The sequence below is a fragment of the Cololabis saira genome, chromosome 2, assembly GCF_033807715.1.
Source record: "Cololabis saira isolate AMF1-May2022 chromosome 2, fColSai1.1, whole genome shotgun sequence".
Lineage (NCBI taxonomy): Eukaryota > Metazoa > Chordata > Actinopteri > Beloniformes > Belonidae > Cololabis > Cololabis saira.
The window spans coordinates 22,445,991-22,451,990 of NC_084588.1; positions in this window are offsets into that span (position 1 = coordinate 22,445,991).

Below are 6,000 nucleotides of genomic sequence, written 5' to 3' on the forward strand. Positions count from 1 at the left end.
ACTCTGCTGAAGGTGACGCGGTGACGTCACCGTGACGCGCTGCCCGGGGGCGAGGCTACAGCGGTGCGTTCACGGACCGGTCTGTGCAGTAGGTTCATCCCACTGTTAAGGCTGATTTATGGTTCCGCGTTACACCAACGCCAACCGTAGGCTACGCTGAATCCTACGGCGTAGACTCTGCGTCGATTTAACGCGGAACCATAATTCAGGCTTTAGTTTAGACCAAGGCCACATAAAAACACTTTTCTACCGCTGCTCATCATCCCTTTGCCAAATTGCCAAAGAACGATGTTTTTTCATTTTTGAAAGATTATTCACTACTGAGACGTCGTTGTGGCTGCATTTCAGTCTGTAAACGGGTTCCTCAGAGATCGCCAACACAGTCATGGAGCTGAAAATAGTCATTTCATTTTTTCATTTTTTTATTTTAATTGACAGACTGGCTTATTATCAAGGATGTATGATTCTGTGTATTATTATTATTATTATTATTATTATTATTATTATTATTATTATTATTATTATTATTATTATTATTATTATTATTATTATTATTATTATTATGCAGTTCTGTTGTATTATTATGTATTACAGTATTATTAAGATAAGATAAGATAAGATAAGATAAGATAAGATAAGATAAGATAATCCTTTATTTCTCCCTCAATGGGGAAACTCACTTGTTTAGCAGCAGTACACTTAACACACATGCAGGGGAGGGGTAAAAAAAAGTAAAAATTAAAAAATATATATAATTACAAAATATAAACAGTATACAGTACATTGCAATGGAAGTAAAAGTAGTGCAAAAGAAAAAAAACAGTGCAAAAAAAGCAGGTAGAATGTGTGTGAGGTAGACAGACAGATATTGCATAGATATTGCATAGATATAATAATATAATATTATTATTATTATTATTATTATTATTATTATTATTATTATTATTATTATTATTACTTATCAGAGTTTTTCCTTGCCACTGTTTGGCTTAAGGTTTTTCTCCCACTAGGGGAGTTTTAATCTGCCATTGTTTATATTATGTTTATGTAATAATTGCTCGGGGGTCATGTTCTGGGTCTCTGGAAAGCGCCTAGAGACAACTTCTGTTGTAATAGACGCTATATAAATAAAATTGAATTAAAATTGAAAAATTTAAATAAGAATTTGAAATAAATCATCGAACAGTTGTGTTTGTTCTTTATCTTAACAGGAACTATCTCAATGTTGTGATCCAAACAATGGCATTAAAAAAAGTAATAAAATGTGGTGCAAGTAATCAAACATGTTCTCATTTTTTGCCACAGTACCAAGTCAAACACCAGTAATCTTTCTGGGTTTAAGCCAACACAGAAGTGACAAAAATTGTAATTCATTAACTGATCACTGGGGGCTGGCTCTCAAAGCGAGTCAATTTCCACTGATTCTCTTGTCAAAGCGCCCAATTAAACAGCAGAACAAAAAACATATTTACAGCCTAGTTCAGTCTATTTATAACACGGGCACCTCCATATGATTAGCATTTGGCTTACTACTACTACTACTACTACCACTACTACTGTCATTTAGCAGACGCTTGTATCCAAAGCGACTTACATCTGAGAGAACAACACAAGCAAGAAATCAAATAGGAGGGTCTATCATGGATAAGTACTGATCAGACTGCTGAGAGTCCAGTTGGACACAGCCATGCCAGTGCTCGATTTTTCCCTTCCCACCCTACACAACAGTCCAGGCTTAGCCAATGTGTAGTCATCATCATTATTTCCTCATTAGCCATTGTCATGCTACCGAGCATAGCAAGGCAGTTGGTAGTCTGTACCAACCCAGCATGAGCTTCAGTTTTGGTGGCGAAAACAGTCACTTCTGCTTTCGCCACCAAAACAACATCTGAGACAGGACATTGTCGTTCATGAACAGCTCTCCAGCTCCTCCGGCATGGATCAGCTGAAGGTCTGGTAGCCACGCTAACTTTGATCATTTGGCCATGTTCCAGTCAGCTTCCCTGGGCTGTTTGTTTTGCCCATTTGCAACATTTGCCTTCCTAGTCTGTCAAGTAATATTTACAGTCTGTGTTAAGAATGTTATTTCATGTAAAAAGTAGCTACACAACCATAAAAGTGTCTGTGATTATGCAAGCACACAGTGTGGTCCCCTAGTACAAATATGATATTAGAAATATCTTAAAATGTTTACATTTACTGTCTCAAACTTTATTTGGTTTTCTTTTTCCACATCAGAGTTGAGTAGTCTAGCTTTAAAGTGAAGGGACTCAAATTGCACTATTACGATCAGTGTCTATAGACCTAAAAAAAAGTCCTGCTGCTTCATGGATCACACCGTATTGTGTTAACATCTCACAACTAAACACATAGCAACAAAATTAAGTCTATGGAATTAGAACAAGTCAACAACAGCTAAAATAGAGTTTTACTTTTCAAAAAAAAGTTGAACAAATCATGTAAAAACAGACCAAACTAGCAATATGAACAGCACACAGAGTGCTAGTGATTTCCCTCAGGAAAACAGGCCTGCTATGTGTGCTGTACCATGAATTTGCGATGCTTACTACAGCACTTTTTCCCCCCAGTAGTTAAGATAAGAGAGGATTAGATGCATCTTTCCCCATAGCGGAAATTTGAATTGAAAAAGCAGCACATGGGAATGTATTGGTGGAAAATAATGAAATTTACATACATTTCTATACATGGTGAAATAGGAAATAGAACTAGAACTAAAATGAAAACCATAAATACTTCTGTGTGTACGTGTGACACATGGAGGAGCATCCAAAAACATCTCTGAGTTAATCCAGCAGTAAATATATATATTTTTCCCCCCAGAAAAGTGTAAAAAGCAGTGTTGCTGGAACGTGTTCATACTGGTACTTTTCTTTTACTTTGTTTTATTTGAGGATAGCAAAAATTATATGTTTGCTCAAAAATACAAGCCTGCAATGCAGTTGAATTGGATTTGGAGTTGTACATTTTACTTTGATATTATACTACATTTTTCTGACATTTTCTAAAGTAAAGGCGCAATTTCAGGAAGTTTGCTTGTATTTATTAATTTCTTCAATTTTGATAACAGTTAGACTTTCTTCTCATCTTTGCCTGGTATCTGAGATAAGCAGGAGAGGAGTACACACAAATGAAACTGGGAACCACCCTTATTTACAGAACGTGAAATTACATCCTTGGAAAGATTAAACATATTTTTTAATTCATGAAAACAGAAAACAAGGGAAGTACTATAAAAACTAACGAAGTAATAAAAGAAAAAATACTTTTGAATTGTTCTGTATTTATTTTTATCTGCTGTGTTGTGGAACACATGTTGAAATGTTAAGTATAACATTTAAAAAACCTTGAATTCGTATAAAAATAGTGTTTTATACATTGATTATCATTATTATTATTTCATTTTATTTATTACTTTCAAACGTGTAATGGCCCATTAACACCAGACAAACATTTCCTCACATTTTCAATAATTATAATAGCAAAAAAATCAAAAACTATATCCATTACTGATATGGATATCTGATCAGTAATCTAGTCCATCCATCCATCCATCCATCATCAGCAGAGAGTTATATCAACTAAAAAACTAGTTTGACTATTCAGCACTTCCTCCTGAGGTCACAAGATTCAGACCCAAGTAAAGATAAAAAAAAAACATACAAAGTAAAAACAGTGTGTTGTCTCTGTTGGTAATATTTCTTGCAAACTCATTTTATTGTAAACTGTTTTGAATAATGGCTGTGGATTATCCAAGCTGACCTTCTTTCCGGAAAAAGACATTGATTTTTCTGGCCGTGATCAAGACAAATTGAATTACATTCATTACTGAGATGGAAGGAGAAATCTCAGAGATGGATATTTCTGGTTTGCTAAATAAGGAAAAGTTAGAGGCAGCTGAGAACCAAAACAGATTAAATGACCCAGTTATTTATCTATACACAGACAGGTGTATTGAGGTAACATCAAATTTTATCACTTGTCAATAATTACACTGCCTCTGAGCTGACCAATAGAGTATTTCAAAGACAAACAATTTAGAAAGACTATCAAAACTGCAGTAAGGCAGTGCAGAACAGATTGCATAATGTCAGCTATTAATAGATGGCGTCCAAGTGGGAAAACTCTTCTTGTTCTTCAGCACCAATCTGCGAGATTACAGTGAATGAACATGAAGAGACGCTTGATGAAATTTGGAAGCACATTCTTTGGTCAGATAAAGATCAGGATAAATATGCTTGGCTCAGATGGAGTCCAATCTGTTTGGCATCAACCATGCAACAGTAAATACGGAGTGACAACAGTCAAGCACGGAGATGGGCATGATGATATGGTGATGTGTGAGTGAAAAGAGATGGTAGATATTTACAGATGGAAACCCTAGAACATACCAAAATACCGTCTGGCAAAATGACTGCCAGTCTCCACAGATTCAGAAGACAAGGAATGTTTCAGCACGATAGCAATCACAGGCACACTGCCAACACAAAAATTCCTACACAAAAAAAACTCACCTGACCAAGCATGTAGAAGAAGACTAACACTCTCTGAAGCATGCCAGAACATCTCTACAGAAATATGTTCATCACTGATGTGCTCCTTGCAGAGAAAAATTGAGTCAGTCAACAAAAAATGAATCAATGAATAAAAATAAAGGTGAAAATACAAAAAAAAAATGTTACTTTGCAACTAAGGAATAACATGGCTTCTCAAACATACTTCTTTTGGATTGTAAAGTGATTTTACACTTCTGCATTGCTGGTTATAGTGGCTAATTAAGTGGCAGGGCAGCACACTCAGACAACTCTGGCTGGGAGATGCAGCCTCAAACACGAATGCAGGGAAAAATAAATTAGTGACGCAAAGAAAGCAGCAGGCGGTGCTTCCATTTGTTCTAAGAAGGATCATTTGGTGTCTTTATCTAACGACAAATTTGTATACTTGATTGTGATCACTTAATCCAAACGACAGCCAATGATTAAACCGACTTAGAAGTTCATGTTTTAAGAGTAAACCCAGTGATCTCTCTGTGTGTAGCTATATACTATATATATATATATGAATATATATTTATTTATTTATTTTTTTTGTGTGCAATTGTTACTATAGTTGATGTTAGCCCCAGTTTCCATTAAAATTATTGCACTTACAAAGTCATGTTTGCATCATTCCAGAAGACACTGCATTGACCCACATTCATCTTTCAGGGGCTTTCTGCACCCTGACCCTACAAACACTGCTTATCCCCAAAATTGCTTCTGTGTAAACATTTAAATGTTTCTAGAGCGCAGAGTATTACAAGTGTAACACACACACACACACACACACACACACACACACACACACACACACACACACACACACACACACACACACACACGCACACGCGTGCGCGCGCAAAGAATGAGGGAGAAAGAAAGAGAGAAAGTGTGTGTGGCTGTACGGTCCAGGGCTGACGTCATTATGAAAGTCAGAGAGGCTGAAAACCACAAAGGGGCGCTAAAGTTCACTTTTTATTTCTTTATTATTATTTTTTGATATCTGCGTTATTTGTATGCCACAACTCTGTGTTTGTTTAGTCAGAGGGGTAATTAAAGCCAATTTCAACTGATTTAATTAGATTGATTTGAATAATTGCTTTGAAAGCCGTTGTAGATCCCATCATCACCGTAAAGCCAAGATCGCACACTTTAACTTACACTTAATTTATAAAAAAAGCATTGATCAGAGATAAGCCCAAACACATACACTTTGTTGATTATTCATATATTTTAATGTCGATAGTTCCCTTTTTTTTATCATATTAGATTAATGCAGAATCCCGTGCAGTGAAGTCATGTTTAAGTGTTAAGTGTGTGTGTGTGTGTGTGTGTGTGTGTGTGTGTGTGTGTGTGTGTGTGTGTGTGTATGTGTGTGGAGTGTGGGGGTCCTGGAAGGTCGGTTTGGAGCAGATTGGGAGCATTGCTGCTCAGCAGATGCATC